The sequence below is a fragment of the Pseudophryne corroboree genome, chromosome 12 (genome assembly GCF_028390025.1).
Source record: "Pseudophryne corroboree isolate aPseCor3 chromosome 12, aPseCor3.hap2, whole genome shotgun sequence".
NCBI classification, from domain to species: domain Eukaryota; kingdom Metazoa; phylum Chordata; class Amphibia; order Anura; family Myobatrachidae; genus Pseudophryne; species Pseudophryne corroboree.
This window is the reverse complement of record NC_086455.1, coordinates 17,418,712-17,436,797: the sequence shown is the minus strand read 5'-3', so window position 1 is coordinate 17,436,797 and position 18,086 is coordinate 17,418,712. Positions and strand designations below refer to the sequence as shown.

Sequence of the window (18,086 nt, the reverse complement as noted above, 5' to 3'; positions counted from 1 at the left end):
TAATAGCAGTATATTACGCATAACTCCCAACTGTCCAGATTCCAGCAGCACAGTCCCACTGTCCCACCCGCGTACCGCAGTGTCTCGCTGCTGGGGAGGGGGGGGGGGGGGGGGGGAGGTAGGAAGAGCCTGCGCAAAGCAGCCGGTGACCATCTTTCAGGGCAGGGCGATAGCAGGGGGCTGCTCAGGGTGCACTGGCCACACCCGCTCCGTCACGCAACGTCCCGATCTATCTACTGGTATGAGTTATGGGGCAGATTAGCTTGGAGAGAGGTAAAGTGTAGAGAGGTAAAGTATCAACCAATCAGCTCCTGTTATTTTTCAAGCACAGCCTGTAACATGACAGCTATGAGGTGATTGGTTGGTACTTTATCTCTCTCCACGCTTTGATACATACGCCTCTATGTTCTTAATTTAAAGTTGAGCAGAAGTGCGTTTGTTCAGTGTAAAGATGTGTCTTGGCACACGCCATCCTTCCTGTAAATAGAACTCAGTACATCTCTCCCATGAGGCAGGCGGAATAGAGGCATTCACGCACAATGGCCCTCATTCCGAGTTGATCGCTCGCTAGCTGTTTTTAGCAGCCGTGCAAATGCATAGTCGCCGCCCATGGGGGAGTGTATTTTTACTTTGCAAGTGTGAGAACGCTCGTGCAGCCGAGCGCAGCAAAAACATTTTGTGCAGTTTCTGAGTAACTCTGGGCTTACTCAGCCCTTGCGATCACTTCAGTCTTTTTGGTGCCGGAATTGACACCCACAAACACCCTCTTTCTGTCAATCTTCTTGCGATCGGCTGTGCGTAAGGATTCTTCGTTAAATCCATAGCTCAGCAACGATCCGCATTGTACCCGTACGACGCGCTTGCGCATTGCGGTGCATACGTATGCGCAGTAGAGACCTGATCGCAGTACAGTGAAAATCAGCAGCGTGCGATCTACTCGGAATGACCCCCAATATACTCTAGGGGGGGTACATGCAAGTTAGGCATGCCCCTTTGGAATGAGGTTACACGGATCTCGAAATATGTTAGCTATAAGATGTCATTTACATTTGGGACCAGCATAAGTCAGGTGAACGGAGTTGATGAGGAAAGTCACACCTTTGCTATGGATTCAGTGAACCCCTCTTCGTATCCTGGACCCCCTTTCTATATGAAGGACCAGGGCTCCGGGAAACAACACCATGGTGGTCATTCCGAGTTGTTCGCTCGTTATTTTTTTCTCGCAACGGAGCGATTAGTCGCTAATGCGCATGCGCAATGTCCGCAGTGCGACTGCGCCAAGTAAATTTGCTATGTAGTTAGGTAATTTACTCACGGCATTACAAGGTTTTTTCTTCGTTCTGGTGATCGTAATGTGATTGAAAAAAAACTGTGTTCCCTAATGCACACCGAGTGAATAATATTACTATATAATAATGGTCAGATAATACGGAGATCTTAGTTGCGTATATCTGCAGATATAGGGTTAAGCCCCCAGGCCGATCGACAAGGCTTCTCCGTCACTGGGGGTCCCTAATACTAGGTATGGGCCTGGGGTGCAGGACCCCACAATGTCGGCACAGGTCGGCCACCCCAGGTCAGCACACAGGTGAAAATTAATAGGGGTTAATAAGAAGCACAGAAGTGCTATGTGAGTGGTGTGATTAAAATAATATATACAAAGTGATAGGAAAAATAATAAGTGTTAATAAAGTGTTAGGGTGTGCCGACCTGCAGCAGCCCACCCATACCGACACAGGGGCCACTGCACCCCACACCCACCCCATAAATAATTACATATATATATCTGGGTTAAATTCCCAGTGTAAGGCCACATGGTAATGGCACCTACAGCATCTGAGAGCCAGCTTACCTGGGGATACCCCTGGCTTCCCCTATGGCACTACTAGAGTCAGCAATCCCTCCTAATGCTGACCCATTTGTGCCTCTCTATATACAATACACAAGGTGGAAAGCTGCTCAATCAGATTGTAATGTCACTCAGGTGCTAAAAGGGGAGGGGTAATTCTGTGTAGGAAAAAAACTGTGTTCCCTAATGCACACTGAGTGAATAATATTTCTACATAATAATAGTCAGATAATACGGAGATCTTAGTTGCGTATATGGGGTGGGTGTGGGGTGCAGTGGCCCCTGTGTCGGTATGGGTGGGCTGCTGCAGGTCGGCACACCCTAACACTTTATTAACACTTATTATTTTTCCTATCACTTTGTATATATTATTTTAATCACACCACTTACATAGCACTTCTGTGCTTCTTATTAACCCCTATTAATTTTCACCTGTGTGCTGACCTGGGGTGGCCGACCTGTGCCGACATTGTGGGGTCCTGCACCCCAGGCCCATGCCTAGTATTAGGGACCCCCAGTGACGGAGAAGCCTTGTCGATCGGCCTGGGGGCTTAACCCTATATCTGCAGATATACGCAACTAAGATCTCCGTATTATCTGACTATTATTATATAGTAATATTATTCACTCGGTGTGCATTAGGGAACACAGTTTTTTTTCCTACACAGAATTACCCCTCCCCTTTTAGCACCTGAGTGACATTACAATCTGATTGAGCAGCTTTCCACCTTGTGGATCGTAATGTGATTGACAGGAAGTGGGTGTTTCTGGGCGGAAACTGGCCGTTTTCTGGGAGTGTGTGAAAAAACGCTGCCGTTTCTGGGAAAAACGCGGGAGTGGCTGGAGAAACGGAGGAGTGTCTGGGCGAACGCTGGGTGTGTTTGTGACGTCAAACCAGGAACGACAAGCACTGAACTGATCGCACTGGCAGAGTAAGTCTCGAGCTACTCAGAAACTGCACAGAGAAGTCTTTTCGCAATATTGCGAATCTTTCGTTCGCAATTTTACTATGCTAAGATCACTCCCAGTAGGCGGCGGCTTAGCGTGTGCAAAGCTGCTAAAAGCAGCTTGCGAGCGAACAACTCGGAATGACCCCCCATATGCAGGATGCTGAATACAGGGCAGCCATATCAGGCACCTAATAATAATGAAATACTTACTACATGCAGAGTCTAGTGTTTCCACATGTGTAACAGGCCCATTACTGATCATGAACAGGCCCATAAATGTTTAATATGTAGGCCTAGAGGAGACTGCAACCCTAGGAGGAAAACTCCTCACAGCGCAGATTTATAGAGGTATACTGTGGCCAATCTATACCATGGAATAAAGTAAATAAAAATAAAGAATAATGCCCTCCTATAGTTTTTATTAAATATTAGTTCCCCTGGATAAATAACTTTAATTAATTCTGCCCCAATAGTTGAAGTGAGATATCATTATTTTGGCAGCAATATCATTTTTTATATTATAGTAATATTTTCTGTAAAGAAGTGGTATTTCTGATTACTGACCCACGGTGATCTTTTCTAGAAGTGACACAGACTGCTCCTTAGAAGCCCTGACATCAAATGAGTTATCTCCAGGGGGTGCGGACAATTTACCTACAATCAAAATCCAGACGGACAAAATACCGACAACCATTGACCGACGGTCAAAATCCCGACAAGGTCAAAATAACGACATTTACAATACCGACAAAGACAAAATACTGACATTTAAAATGTCGACAGGTCAAAAAGTTGACATGAGTTTTTTATTGAAACCGATTTGTTCATACTTTACCATCCCAGTGGACCTGGAGGGAGAATATCACCGTGCCCGAAGCGCGAGCCATGTGAGGGGACACGGTACACTTATACGGTGTCCATATCGACCTATGTCGACATACACACAAAAAATTAATAATGACAAACTCATGTCGACTTTTTGACCTGCCGGCATCTTAAATGTCGGTATTTTGACCTGTGTGTATTTTGACCGTCAATTGTTGTCGGTATTTTGACCGTCGGGATTTTGATTGTAGTAATTTAATACTAAACCCATCTCCAGGAAGCCTGCCTACTTAATAGATGTCTGGCCAATAGGGGGAGGTCTCTCATCTCTGATTGATGAAAAACAGCTCATCATTGGCTGCCTGTTTAGTAAGTAGGTGGGTTTATCGGGCTTCACCGCATTTCACAATGGTTTCAGTGAAGGAAGATTACATAGGATAGCAACTGAGAGAACCCAAGATGGCTGCCTCACCTTCTGCTAAAATGTATAGTGCTTAGAGGCCTACAGGGGGAAAAAAGCTATGTAAATGCACATGCCCCGTAGAGAGCTCGGTTGCCATCTTGGGATAGGGAATGAAGCATCCCTGGAGGACTGGAAGACTGGACTCTGCACAGTAGTGCACACCCAGAAGTGCCAAATACCACAGTCAGTTCCAGTCAGAACCCTAGCATCTTCCCAATGAATGTTGCTCTCTGCCTGGTGTTCAGACCTACAGTTCAGAGGTGGGAATTCTCCAGCTTTCATCAGAGTAGCCGTCTCTATGTGTACGTCCTGGGGGTCCTTAAGCATCTCCAATGTGAGTGGTTCCACTGGTGCTGTGCTTCCTCTGTTTCACATGTCCCAGGCAATCAGGTCTGTTGCTTTGCTAATCAAGGACTGGATTAGGAAGGACATAAAGAGACACGTTATGAGATCCTGAGCATGGTTATAATAGGTGTGTAGGTGGGATCATTTTATGTGCGGACTAGGGGGTTAATGCTATGTGGGACTGATATGCAGCTGGGAGTGGGGGGGGGGGTAGAGTTATGTGGGGGATTCTACAGTTACTTTCAAACTATCAAATTGCATTTACATTTTCAAAACCACCACTTATTATTTCCACTTCCTCCAATTTGGCCCTGCCCCCTCCCATACACGCCGGAATCGTGGCATTATTATTAAGTGGGCCGAATGACACAATTTACATGGCCCCGCCCCCAACAAGAGCTGCTGCATTGCATTGTCCATTGTGTGTATATATGTGTGTGCGTTTATACTGTACATGTGTGTACAGGGCAGTAGAGAGCCTGCCTGGGCCCAGGTACTTTTCAGGGGGTGTGGCTTAATCACAGGAGGCGTGGTCATGCACCCTTAGAAAAAAATACAGAAAAAATTGTATTTTAAGCGCCTCCATGACCACACTGCAGCTCAGCACACAGCAGAGTGTGCTGAGCTGAGGAGAAGAGCTGCTGCCCCCCCACTGGGCCCCTCCATCAGACCTGGGCCCGGGTAATAGTACCCTTCCCCTCTCGGCGCCACTCTGTGTGTGTGTATATAAGTCCCCCCCTCTCCCCTTTGCCCATGCAGTGATGATGTCACTGTACTGTACTTATTATAATGACAGTAAAACACTGTTATGAGTATGTGCTAGTAATTTAATTTAATGGACATGAGAAAGGTCACTTATGTATCGCAGATCAGACAAGCTGGCTCATCCCATTCACAGGCTCACCAACATTCTATCTGTCTCCTCTAATCCAGCAATCAATCTGCAGCTGACTTTATCTCATGTAAAATTTATTTATTTGCACTGACAATATCTATTTAAGATGAGCATCAATGACTGGAACAAGAGCACATGCAAAATTAACAGACATTGCGCACGATTAGATACGGTCGTTAATGAAGTGATGTAGATTGTTTGTTACGGTGCCAACTGCTCCTGGCATGCAACCAGGCCGTATATATTGTCAGTACGCCCCACCAGCAATGTGTGTGTATGTCTCACAGCGCACAGTCTTAGGGGCCCATTTATCAAACAATATTTGTGCCTATTTCTGGGATTTTCGGGGATAGCCGCAAATGTCAAGTGTCCCCAAATTTATATCACCGAGACCTGCTGCAATCCTTCTATTCCAATGTTGGGCTGTTTAGAGGAAATGGGTTTATTTATTAAATGTGAATGCTACTAAATTAATGGCAGAGCTGGTTGCAGGTAGGGAAGCCATTGCTAGCTATTCCATGTTTCATAGGTCTAGAGCGGGCTGGCGCTAGCTAAAATGATCCCCATGCCACTTACACTGTGCCTGATCCCCATGCCACTTGCATTTCACCAAGGTAAAGTGACTGGGGCAGTCATCCTTCTGCCTCCTGGTGGCTGCCCATATAGCGGTTGGTAACCCCTCTCCAGCAGCGGAGGTCCCTGTATACAATCTGTATTCTACTAATGAGCCAGGAGCGGGAGGTCGGGCAGTGTGACCTTGGCGACACCACGTCTGGAAACCTTGTGGGCTTTTGAAACATATCAACTTGTCCAGCTCATGAAATATAGGCCCTCATTCCGAGTTGATCGCTAGCTGCTTTCGGTCGCAGCACGGCGATCAGGCAAAAAAAATCGGCATTTCTGCGCATGCGTATTTATTCAAACACGGCCTATAACATGGCAGTTAGGAGCTGATTGGCTGGTACTTTATGTATGACTCATTGCACAGCTTAGCTGTGTGACGAGTCATTCATTCATATCACTGTCTGGGCAGCGCTAGCAGCTTGCGCTGTGCAGTGTGAGTGTAATGAGTAACTCTGCCAGCGGCCAGGCTTCCTCAAATGTCAGGGTCAGTCCTAACAGTCCCCCCCCCCCCCCCTCCCCTCGATGGCGGCCCTGCTGGTTGCAGTATGAGTTGGCGGCAGATGTGGTGCATAGACACTGTTGCAAAGTTTGACCTTCCACTCCGTCTCACTTGCATATTGACAGGCAGGGCACTTGCCACTCTGGTTGGTGAACTACAAGTATGCATACCTGGAACACCTATCCGACCAGCCTGTAAGTCAGAGGTAGTAGCAGAAGCAGGCACCTTGAAATATCTGGAAACAGTTATCTCTTATCTTTTTGGGGGATTCTTAATTTAAATGTCTTCAATAAATGTTACATTTTAAACCCATACACTATTCTCTTCTATCCCCTTCAACAAATGCACCAACAAAAGAGGTTTTCTCCAAATAACTGGAACCAGTCAGGACACTCTGCAAACAAGTGGAGTGGATCTGAATCTCTGGATTGGACCTGAACTCCCTCTGGAACTCTGCCGGGTTGGACTGGCCCACAGGACCACAGAGGAAATCCTCGGTGGGTCCCACAACCTTCTCCAATGTCAGGTTCAAGACTGTGCCTTCATATTATACATTGTTACGATATTTGGTCAATTACATGGTCTCTAATGGCTGGCCAAGCCTCTGCTTAAGCATGGGCCCCTATCACTGCATTCACCTGGTGGGCCCTCCTTGCCCAAGTCCAAGACTGGACCTCTGTGATAAAGGGTGTGGTCTGAATAGTTTGGGAGAATGGAAAGACCATGCCTCTCCGGATCTCCATCAGTGACGATGAGAGGTATGCATGGTCTAGATGATATCTGGGAGTAGTCCGTCTGGGTCTCTCGCTCGCTCCCTGTGGCAATGCCAGCTGTCACATGGTTGCTTGTTGCCAGCGACCAGGACATTTTTTCTCATTGAAATTCTGAATACAAACTGTATGTCAGATTTTTTACGTTAATCAGCACACAGTTATGGGACGACCACACCTGAATCCGGGCCATGTTGCGCAATATAGGATGCAGCATAGCGATGTCTAATAAAAAATGTTCTTATATCAAGAGAGGTGGCCACACTAATAATCAAACAGACCCTACAATCTCTCAGTCCATCGCTCTTTATTTCCTTGTCTCTCTGCCTAACGATCAATACTCAGCTGTATTTGGAGCACATTAATACTGTTCCATCTCTGTAAGTAGAGTGCATTACCTCTGACCACAAAATCACTGGACATAGGACACTGCAATGGAAAAAAATCATTGACCCTTTCACGGCCCTGCAACTCATCAGCAACATTTAAAGGGCAACGGCCAGTTCCCAACTCCCCGGGGTGTGACAATAATAACAGAAATGTGTTTAAAGTCAGAATTTACTCCATGTGTCATCCAGTTTCCCCATATTCAGCAAACACTGCAATAATTGGTACTGTCAGATGGTGTTGTGATCAAGTCGCGTTAATACTTGTGGAACGTTGTGGAATATTTAAGGGGTATATTTTTGTACAACCACATTTTTATTTCTCCGCGAATAGCGTCTCTTATACGCAGTGATAACAGATCAACTGCAAAAACATTCGGTCTGCGTACAACTTTGAATCAGGCTCATATCTATCATTACAGTCCCGCCAGCACTTGCCTTTGATAAGACCCTGTCCCTGGGATGACAGATACCCGATGATGAGAGTCCTTTCACAGCTTGCTTATTATAGCAGCAAAAGACTGATCTCCTGGGTATTGGCCTGATTCCCCTATTGCGTGTGTGCGACCATTGGTAAAGAATCGATCGCTCCCTGATGATCCTATAGGCTAGGCATGCTAACATCACCCTCAGATGGTAATAGCTACGCAGGGCAGTCACCAGGAAGGGGCTGCAGGGACTGGTGTCCCAGGCCCTTACAGAGAGAGGGGCCCACACCTTGCTTCTACCGCTGATACCTGGAGAGGTGCACCAGGTGTGTGTGTGTGTGTGTGTGTGCACTAGGTGGGCTGATGCACAGGTAGGACTTCTTAAAGCAAGCCTTCCCTGTGCATCAGCTTTCTGTGAATCATTCCTGCAGATCCGTAATGCTCCACCCATATGGAACTTCACGATGTATGACATCACATAGGGGTGGAGCGGTGCGGTAGAATCCTTTTATGGGTGGGAAGGGTCCTGTCTATTTTGTCAGTCCCAGGCCTCACAATTTCTGATGGCAGCCCTTGCTACCGATACAAGCTCCACTGTGAAGTCCTCAGCATTGATATATCAGAACTGTACAGAGTTATATCTGTCAGGCTCCGGAGCCTTACCTCCGGCGGGTGCTCCCGCGGGTTACCGTCCCGTTGGTTGGCACGGCTGTGGCGGCAGGGAGCTGCTGGCGGCGGGTCCTCCTGGACGGATGTGCGGCTGCCACGGGCCGGGGGCCGAGGGTCTGGAGAGCCCTGCGCTGCGGTGGGGATCGCTGCGATAAAGTCCTCTGGTGGTGACACAGTATAGTGTGTCAGAGACAGAAGCTGGCTAAAGCTGTGTGCTAACAGATAAGTATGTCTCCTGTGCTGGGGGCAGCCATGTTGGAGACCAGAGTATTACCAATGAAGTTCCCAATCTGTGTCCAGCCAATCCTGCGTGTTCTCCCCTTACAAAAGGGGTCTGGCTCAGAGGGAGAGTGCCAGTGCTTCAAGTTACCTCTTTGTGAAAGGTTCTCCAGCTCTGTGCTCCTAGGTTACTTCTGGTTCCCAGGTCCCGGTTGCTCTCATCCATCGGTTACCTAAACGCTGCTGCAGTCCTGCTGTCTAAGTCCGTTGCCACTCATGGAAGCGCTCACAGGGTTCCAGGTCGTAGAGGATCTCCAGGTGCTAACGGCGGTTTCCACAGCAGTCTTCATTTCTTCACAGTCCAAGTTCTTCAGCCTCGTCTTTCAATCACAAACCACAGTCTTCATTTTTTCAAGTCCAAGTTCTTCAGCCTCGTCTTTCAATCACAAACCAGTCTTCATTTATTCAAAGTCCAAGTTCTTCAGCCTCATCTTTCAATCACAAACCACAGTCTTCATTTCTTCAAAGTCGAAGTTCTTCAGCCTCGTCTTTTCATCACAAACCACATCTTCATTTCTTCAAAGTCCAAGTACTTCAGCCTCGTCTTTTAATCATAAAACACAGTCTTCAGTTCTTCTTCACCGGAGTTCTTCAGCTTCACTCTTCAAGTCATTTAACCATAGACTCTAATTCTTCGAGTTTCTTCTATTTCTCCAATATTCGTGTACAGTTTCCATTTCCAGGAAGGAGACGGAGCGTTGCATGGCGACACGAACAGTGGGTGGTGTGGCGTAAACGGGGGCGTGTCATGGGCGTGATCGTGGTGGCTGTGTGACGTCACACGCAGCCGCCGTGATGGGTAAGATGGCGTCGGGTCTCCTGCAGCCGCAGCTAAGCTGCGCCAGCAGGAGGCATCAAGAATTTTTACGATGAAGCAGAAATTGCGAGGCGGTCGCAATTTCTGCTTCATCAAGGGGGGGAGGCGCTGGTCAGTATGCGATCCAAAAAATACCAAATTCTATTGTTTAGATTGAGCACAAATGACCCAAGTCATCTCCAAGGGTGGAAATAGCCAGAATTTAGAGTGTGATAAGGTCTCCGGTAGATATTATCACATAGGGCTAGAGCAGGTATTCCTCAAGGTACACTAGCAGTGCAGGTTTTCGTTATATCCAGGCTTCAGCACAGATAGTTAAATAAAAATAACTGAGGTATTAATAGTCACCTGTGCTCAAGCATGGATATTAGTCACCTGTGCTCAAGCATGGCTATCACTAAAACCTGGACTGTTAGGGGTCTATTCATGAAGCAGTGAAAAGAGTGGAGAAACTGACCAGTGGAGAAGTTGCCCATGGCAACCAATCAGCTTTGAAGGAAGCCTTAGTCAAGTACATTATATAAAATGTAAGGGAGATGCTGATTGGTTGCCATGGACAACTTCTCCACTGGTGTGTTTCTCCACTGTTTTCACTGCTTCATGAATAGACCTCTTAGTGTGCCTTGAGGACCGTGATGGGAATGCCTGCCTTAGGATGCTTCCCCCACTAGATGTGCTCCCTTTGGCCAGCCTGTTAGGTGATGCTGGTCTTGTGGTCAGCACAGCAGTCATCTGCTAGTGGTCACATTGCGAGTGCTGGACTGGGGCATAAAGAGCTCACCAGGGAATGTAGGGGTAGGGGCCCAGGCTTAAGGGGTGTGGGAAGCCACCACAGAGGGATTTGGCCAAACATTACAGAGGACATGCAAAGAACAGGGCACCTTAATAAAGGAGGGGACAGGGGTGTGTCAGGACCACCCACTGTGATTGACAGGAGGGCTAATCTTGGTGTAGTTTCCATAGAAACAAACCAAGCACCCAAGCTCATCCATGATCCTGCTTCACCAAGTTACTGACCCCTAGAGGACTGGTTGCAGTAATCAGTCAGTGGTGCCTACAGGGGATTTCTCCTCTAGACATGTGGGCCAATCCAACCCTACACGTAGCAGTCATACAGCCTACAGTTCCTTATATAAATAAAGGATAATAATAATAATAATAATAATAATAATAATGGTTAATAAAGATCCTTTTACTATCCTCTTAAATAACTAGCTATTCTCATGTGCCAGTCCCAACCCTGCGCGAACTGGCCACTCCCCTTCCACGTGACGCAGCAGCTCATGCTTACACGTTGCCCACACGTTAGTTTACCCATTGGACCCTTTGGGGTAAATTTACTAAAGCTTCTAATAGAGAGAATTGGTGATGTTGCCAGTCTGGCACTCCTCCCACATTACGCATCAGACTCTCTTACTGAGCAGACATAGGTTTTGCCGACCTTCATGCTATCGACAATCCATAAGCCGACAGCATGATATCAACAGCACAATGCGGTGTTGGCATTAGAACTTTACATAGACGCTCGATCGCTGACATAGGAGGCCATGCTAGAGAAACTGCCGTAGGGAAGAAGGAAGTTTTGATGTTGCGACCGATGGTGGCATCTAAAGACACACCAATTGGCATTACTGTGTGTTCAAGCGCTGACAGTGGGCATCTCAGCCCTTGTACATTCATATGCACAGATGTTCACCAGGGAAATGCTTTAAAGCGGCGTTTGCATAAAGTTGGAAACGGGCGACCGCTAACAGACACAGCTGCGGGTGATTCTGCCTCCACCTGAGAACTAGCGCCCATGACTCTCGTTGAGTAGGCACACCTGATGGAGGCCATACTATAGAGCTTATAGGCAGTCCCCAATAAGAGTTGGGACTGTGTCCACCACGCTGATGATGAAGAACTGTTGGTCGGCTGTTTCGTGATGGGCGTAATGGGTTTTGTCCATATTATATTAGTGTAGAATGTGTCTTGAATAGTAAAATTTAAATTTAGTGTAAATATAAAACCGGAGGCTTCTGTAATCATATATCTACAGAGGATGTAGTTGGGATCCCAGCGCTCAGGAACCCTCGGCAGTGAGAATGCAGGCGTCAGAATTACAACACCTGTCAGACTGCCGTAATCCCGCACAGAAGTATCCCGGGGAGGGTTAGGGTTAAGGTTGCGGGGGGGGGGGGGGGGAGTTAGGTTTAGGCTGCGGGGAGGGGATATAAGGGTTAGGCTGCAGGAAGGGAGGGTTAGATTTAGTGGCCCCTGCCTCCTGCACCCCTGTCGAGATTCCAAGCAGTCGGCATGACAGCGTCGATATTCTAACCACTGGCATACTGACTGCTGGAATCCCTTTCTGAACCCATGTTCAGTATAGATTCTGCAATCATATACAGTATACAGTCTGTCCTTGTGTAGACTTGTAGTTCTTCCTTTATTCCAGTGCTATATAGTAGCTACATACCCTATACATTGGCGCAGTCCAGACCTAAATGGTGTGCGTTAGGATCACGCTGCCCCTGACCTGCGACAATATCCGGATGATAGGTCGACACCAAATGGTCAACAAGCTCAAAAGGTGGGGTCGACACATGAAAAGGTTGACATGAAGATTTTTTAAATACATACATTTTCAGGACTTTTTCATACTTTAGCATCCACGTGGACTACAATTGGGCATCATAACCTTGGCCGAAGCATGGCGAGGGGACGCGGTCCTCTAATTGGGATTCCACATGCTAGAAGGAACATGTTGACACCAAAGAAACATTAAAAAGACACGTCGACCTGTTTATGTTTCGACCCTGTGCACGTTGACCATTTGGTGTCGACTTAGACATTGTCGACCTTTGATCCATAACCCCTGTGACAGCCCATAGTATTACAGAAGATGTTTGCTTTGGCCTTGTCGCTATATATTGATATTGCATCGTATGTAAGCTTCTGTTGATTTACTTTCTTTTACAGCACAAATGATAAAAAAGGACCGTAGTTCAATACATCTTATCAGAGACTGGGAAAGAGCCCTACAGAGCTTACACTCTACCTGCGGGGCAATGCAATGTGTGCGCGGTACAGATGACTGTAACTGCAGACGTGTGTGAGATGTGTATGTCCATTCAGCCTTTAGTATGCACTCAGTGTCAGGAGTGATCCATTACCAGATGCTCTCGTCCTAGTCCTGACCTGCAGAGAGAGCGTCTGTGGGGTCGGGGAGAAGCCTCTGACACAGATGTAAGCAATCTAAGTGGAGCCTTTTGTCTCCAGAATAGCATTTCAGTCCTCCAGTAAATTATAAAGATAGCATTTAGCGCCTCTGTGCCCTATTTATCAGCAGTGCAAACCTCCTCAGACCTATTTCAGAATGATATGGGGTGGGCCGCTTCCGCCCCCAGGCTGTTACTCCTGGACAGAGGCCGAGAAATCAATTCTCTTCATGAGCAAAACTGTCCTAATGTGCTCCTGTGTAATTATTATTTATCTGCCATTGTACAGCACAGACAGGAGTGGAGAGATAGGTCCCTTATATCCTAGCTCCTCTCCAGCAAATCAATATTCTCCAATAATACACTAGTGTGTAGTGACGGGTCTCGGCGACAGGTTTCCACTAGGGCGGACTCTTACCTTGTATATAATCAACTTGGGGGGGGGGGGGGGGGGATGTGCACCGTACACACCGTCTGCAGATGCCCGTGGCAACACACACTCAAGGCAGCAAGGCCGGGGCAACACTTGCCAGCCACAGCCTATAGTCAGTAACACAGTCACGCATACGTACATGATATTGGGGCAGATGTACTCATTTATTGATATATGAAAGAAAACCCCATTGTTGATTATGATGAGTGAGACACTTGCGACGTGCTATGCAGGATATGACCCACAGGAGCGTGTATCTCATGCAATATCATGTGTACAGATTACATGATATCATATGCAATCATACGATAACAGCTGTATCGCATGCGATATTGCATAATGTGTACACAGCTTTACATGATTTTATATATATAATTTATATATATATATATTTATATACATACACACACACACACACACACATATACATACACACAGTCGAGTCACATTATTATGACCACCGGCTAACAGCCAGAGTAACCGCCGCATGAAGCAGGGACAGCAGCTAGATGGCCTGAACTGTCGTCTTAGACACACGCCTGGTAGCCCCCAGGTTCATTGTGACGGTGAGCTGCTCCACTGTAAAGTGTCGGTCGGCCCTCACGCATCTTCGTAGCCGACGTTCACCTCTCACATCAGTGGCACGTGGTTTTCCACAGTTTCCACGTCGGTTATTCGCAATGGTGCCATTTGTCCATTCACAATACACCGTCACCACAGCAGCACGCGGACAGGTCACACACTGCGCTGTGTCAGTCATACTGCCACCTTGGCTCGAAAGCCGATAATCTGCAACTCAAATAAATCACCCCTTTCACCCATGACAGCAACGAGTGATAAGTGTGCAGACGGCCCGTGTCGTGCGTACTTCATGGGCTACGCGCTGCCGACGTTACATGTAGCAGGTGGCCATAATAATGTGACTCGAACTTGTATATATATCAGAGTGGTACACGGGGAGCTATGAAGTGGCCCACCGGGACAGGCTTCATTACCTCAGGGCCCTGCTCCTACTCTGTGCTCAGAGACTATTTAAGTGCTGGTAATTCTCCTCCACTGATTATTTCATGGAGCCCTGTTTTCCCCAGTGGGCCATAGTTGTAATAGGTGCAGGGAGAGGGCCCCTGGGTCCTGGATGGGCTCACACCATAAACCCGGCACCCATACATTATACTCACCTCACCGGAGTCTTGCATCAGGGCTGCAGAAATCACCTGGAAAATGGCTCCGCACCTATATTCCCGCTGTATAGAAGTCACCAGGCACATTGGAGCAGACACAGTGCCACGAGAGAGGGGGGAGCCTGCACACTGGTCCCTTGCAGTGGGCCCTTTATACCTAAGTCTGGCACTGGGCTTATTTACAAAAAAAAACAAGCAAAAACATTCCGAGTTAACAGTCTCTACATAAATGAGAGCGTGCGTGCAGCACAATGAAGGAAATAATGAATTTCCGAGTATATAAAATTAGTTCTAATAGCCTTAAAATATGTTACACCACAAAATAAACATTTTCTTCATAGCAATTGACACTGGCCAGAAAAGCCAAATGGTTCTTACCGGTATCAATGCATCGATGGTTAAATCAGTTAAGTGGGTATTTTTTTTTTCTCTCGCTCTCCTCTCTGTTGTGCAAATGCGAAGCTCCTATCCATCTGAAACCGCTGAAGAGTATAATTCGGTGAGATGTAATTAACGGTCGGCTCCATCTCAAGACCCAAAAGGTCGAATCTCCTCCCCTCTTTACCACAAAAGAGAAATTTCGCTCCATATACTGTACTTATCATCTGAGGAGAGTGAGGGCCTGCAGAAACCAAGGTCGATATATTATTTTTTCCTGTCAATTTCCTCATTGAGGGAAAAGCTTCATTTAAAAGTTTCAGCAGGCGTTGGTAAGTGGGAACTGTAAGTAAAGATTTCTTGCGGATTCCAAACTGCAGAGTCAGCTCCCCTCCTGTCAGATCCATACCAAGTGATTTAAGCAGCTTTTATACAAACGGCAAAACATTTAGTAGCACTTTATATGTTCCATTCCTGCTGGATAACGATGAGAGGAAATATATCTATAGACTGACATAGTCACTGTGTGCGACGGCACTCGGTTAATAAATACACCATAGAATCTCAGGTAAATGGTCGACGTTTCGATGGTTTATTCCATTGTCATCAGGGGATGCGGTTACATTGCCTGCAGTCAGGATTCCGGCGGTCAGGAAACCGCCGCCGGAATCCCGACACCTAACAATGCCGGCACACGCAATCCCGGCTATCAGGGTCTATTCCCACTCGTGGATGTCCACGACACCCATAGAGTGGGCATAAAACCTGTGGTGAGCCACCGAGCCCACAAGGGGCTTCATTGCGCTCACCCACCGCCGGCATACTCGTGTCCGGGATCAAGGGCGTCAGGATGCTGAGCGCCGGTATTCCAACCCCAACCCGTCATCAGGACATATAAAATAAATGGAAGGACACTCACCATATATCCCCTAAGTTCTCACACCATGTGCACCGGCAAGACCGGAGCCAGGGATTATGGCGCCCAGTGATGAAGGCACATTCCACTATCCGTTGTCACGGAGACCGGCCTAAAACAACAAAATGAGCACAGACAGCATAAGTATCAGTCAGCGGACGTAAGAATAACTCATCCGATACACCATTGGTATAAATATCAGTGATAAACTAACCGGGTAACTTTAGGTATATCCCGTTGTCCAGAAAATAAGACACAGAGACTGCAGATTCTCGTACAATAAAATTTGTTTATCGTCTTGGTGTGTTCTCAGGCGGTTTCATGGCGGGGCACTATGATGCTACCAGCTCTCAACAACATCCTACCACAAGTGGGCTTCTTTTGAAAGCAGTATTAAGTTTGCTTAAATACCAGCGTTTTTAATCTCTTTGTGATTATGCTTGAAATTCTGTATACTGTATATATATATATATATATATATATTCCTCCGTCCTCTCTCATGAGCATTTACTGTTGTTGTTTTTTTTTATATACTGTTCTTGAGCTGCATTATGAGTGCTTATCGCTTTGTAAATCACTGTCAGTGAGAACACGGAACTAACGTCCTTACGGTTACCAAGTAGCCTAATTTTTTCCTGTCATCAACCCTCCAGGCTGGAAGCTCAGGGCTCAGGAGCATCAGTTATCTCTAAAGACACATTAAACGTGCACTTTATGGTAATTGTGACTAATTTAGAGTGGACTGAGGCCCCCGGCAGATGACTCTTCTAATGTCTTTCAGCAGAAATGGAAGAAGACCTGTTCTGGACCGTCAAAATGGTTAAGTGTGATTAGGGTCTTTAGCACAAAAGCCGTAGACAATCAGCGAGAACATTCCCGTATACCGTGTGTGGGAAGCTAAAATGCAGAGAGTGCGTGATGTGCTGAGGTAAAATACAGTCTGAGTATTGGCTGACGGTCTGGCTTCCAGTGGAGCCAGCAAAGCCGGGCACAGCAAGATACTTTTTTTTTCCCATTTACCACAAGCACTGTAGCATAGTTGCCTGCTCTGTCTGGGAGACTCCTGGAGACTCCTGGACTAAGAGGAGAACTCCCAGTCTCCTGAGAGAACAGGCAATACTCCCGCATAGGGCGCTTGCCAGCATCCAAGATGGCCGGGGAGTGTTGCGATGACACAAATCAAGTCATTAAGCTGTGTCGTCCCCTGTGAATACCAAGGGGCTGATGCTCGCCACAGGTTCTATTCCTACTCTGTGGGTGCCGTGGACACCCACAAGTGGGAACAGTCCCTGTTAGTCGACATGCCAACTGTCGAGATTTTGAGGGGGCGGGATGTAGACGTCGATATTGTGACCAGCAGTCTCCTGACCGCCGCTCACATAACTACATCCCAGTTCCTCTCGGAGGTTGGCACTTCTGCTTCCCATATTTGATTCCTCCAACTGCCCTGAGTATAAACAGGTACAAAGGCCTTCTCAAATATCATCATATACATTGGGGGTCATTTCGAGTTGTTCGCTCGCTAGCAGATTTTAGCAGCATTGCACACGCTAGGCCGCTGCACTCTGGGAGTGTATATTAGCTCAGCAGAATTTCGAATAAAAGAATAGCAGAATTGCGAATAGAAATTTCTTAGCAGTTTCTGAGTAGTTCCAGACCTATTCACAAATAGCGATCAGTTCAGTCAGTTTCGCTCCTGGTTTGACGTCACACACACGCCCTGCGTTCGGTCAGCCACTCCCCCGTCTCTCCAGACACTCCCGCGTTTTATCCTGGCACGCCTGCGTTTTTCCGCACACTCCCAGAAAACGGCCTGTTTCCGCCCAGAAACACCCACTTCCTGTCAATCACACTCCGATCACTTCAACGATGAAAAATCTTCGTTCGGACGCGAGTAAATCTACTAAGTTTTGTGCTAAAATACTTAGCGCATGCGCACTGCGAACCATGCATATGCACATTTTTGCCTTAATCGCTCCATTGCGAAAATCGGCAACAATCGAACAACTCGGAATGACCCCCATTGTTTTGATGTAATAAGATCCTATATGGATAGAGAATGTGCTTAGAAGGACCACAGCTAGTCCACTTTGAAGACACCATGCTGCCACGTATATTTGGTAATGTTGACTCCATATTATTCTAGAGACATCAAGTCTGGACAAGTATTCCAGCCCTTGCT

At 47.0% G+C, this 18,086-nt stretch overlaps 1 long non-coding RNA gene across 1 annotated transcript in view; it reads right to left on the bottom strand.

The window, feature by feature from the left end:
* Positions 1–3,162: 3,162 nt before the first annotated feature.
* LOC134981204 (uncharacterized) overlaps positions 3,163–18,086 on the bottom strand; it is a 40,388-nt gene continuing 25,464 nt past the window's right edge. Inside the window, exons 3-5 of the long non-coding RNA XR_010190523.1 lie at positions 15,908–16,016; positions 14,989–15,232; positions 3,163–4,501 (exon numbers count right to left, since the gene is read on the bottom strand). This is a non-coding gene — a long non-coding RNA (uncharacterized LOC134981204). The remainder of the gene's footprint in view (positions 4,502–14,988; positions 15,233–15,907; positions 16,017–18,086) is intronic.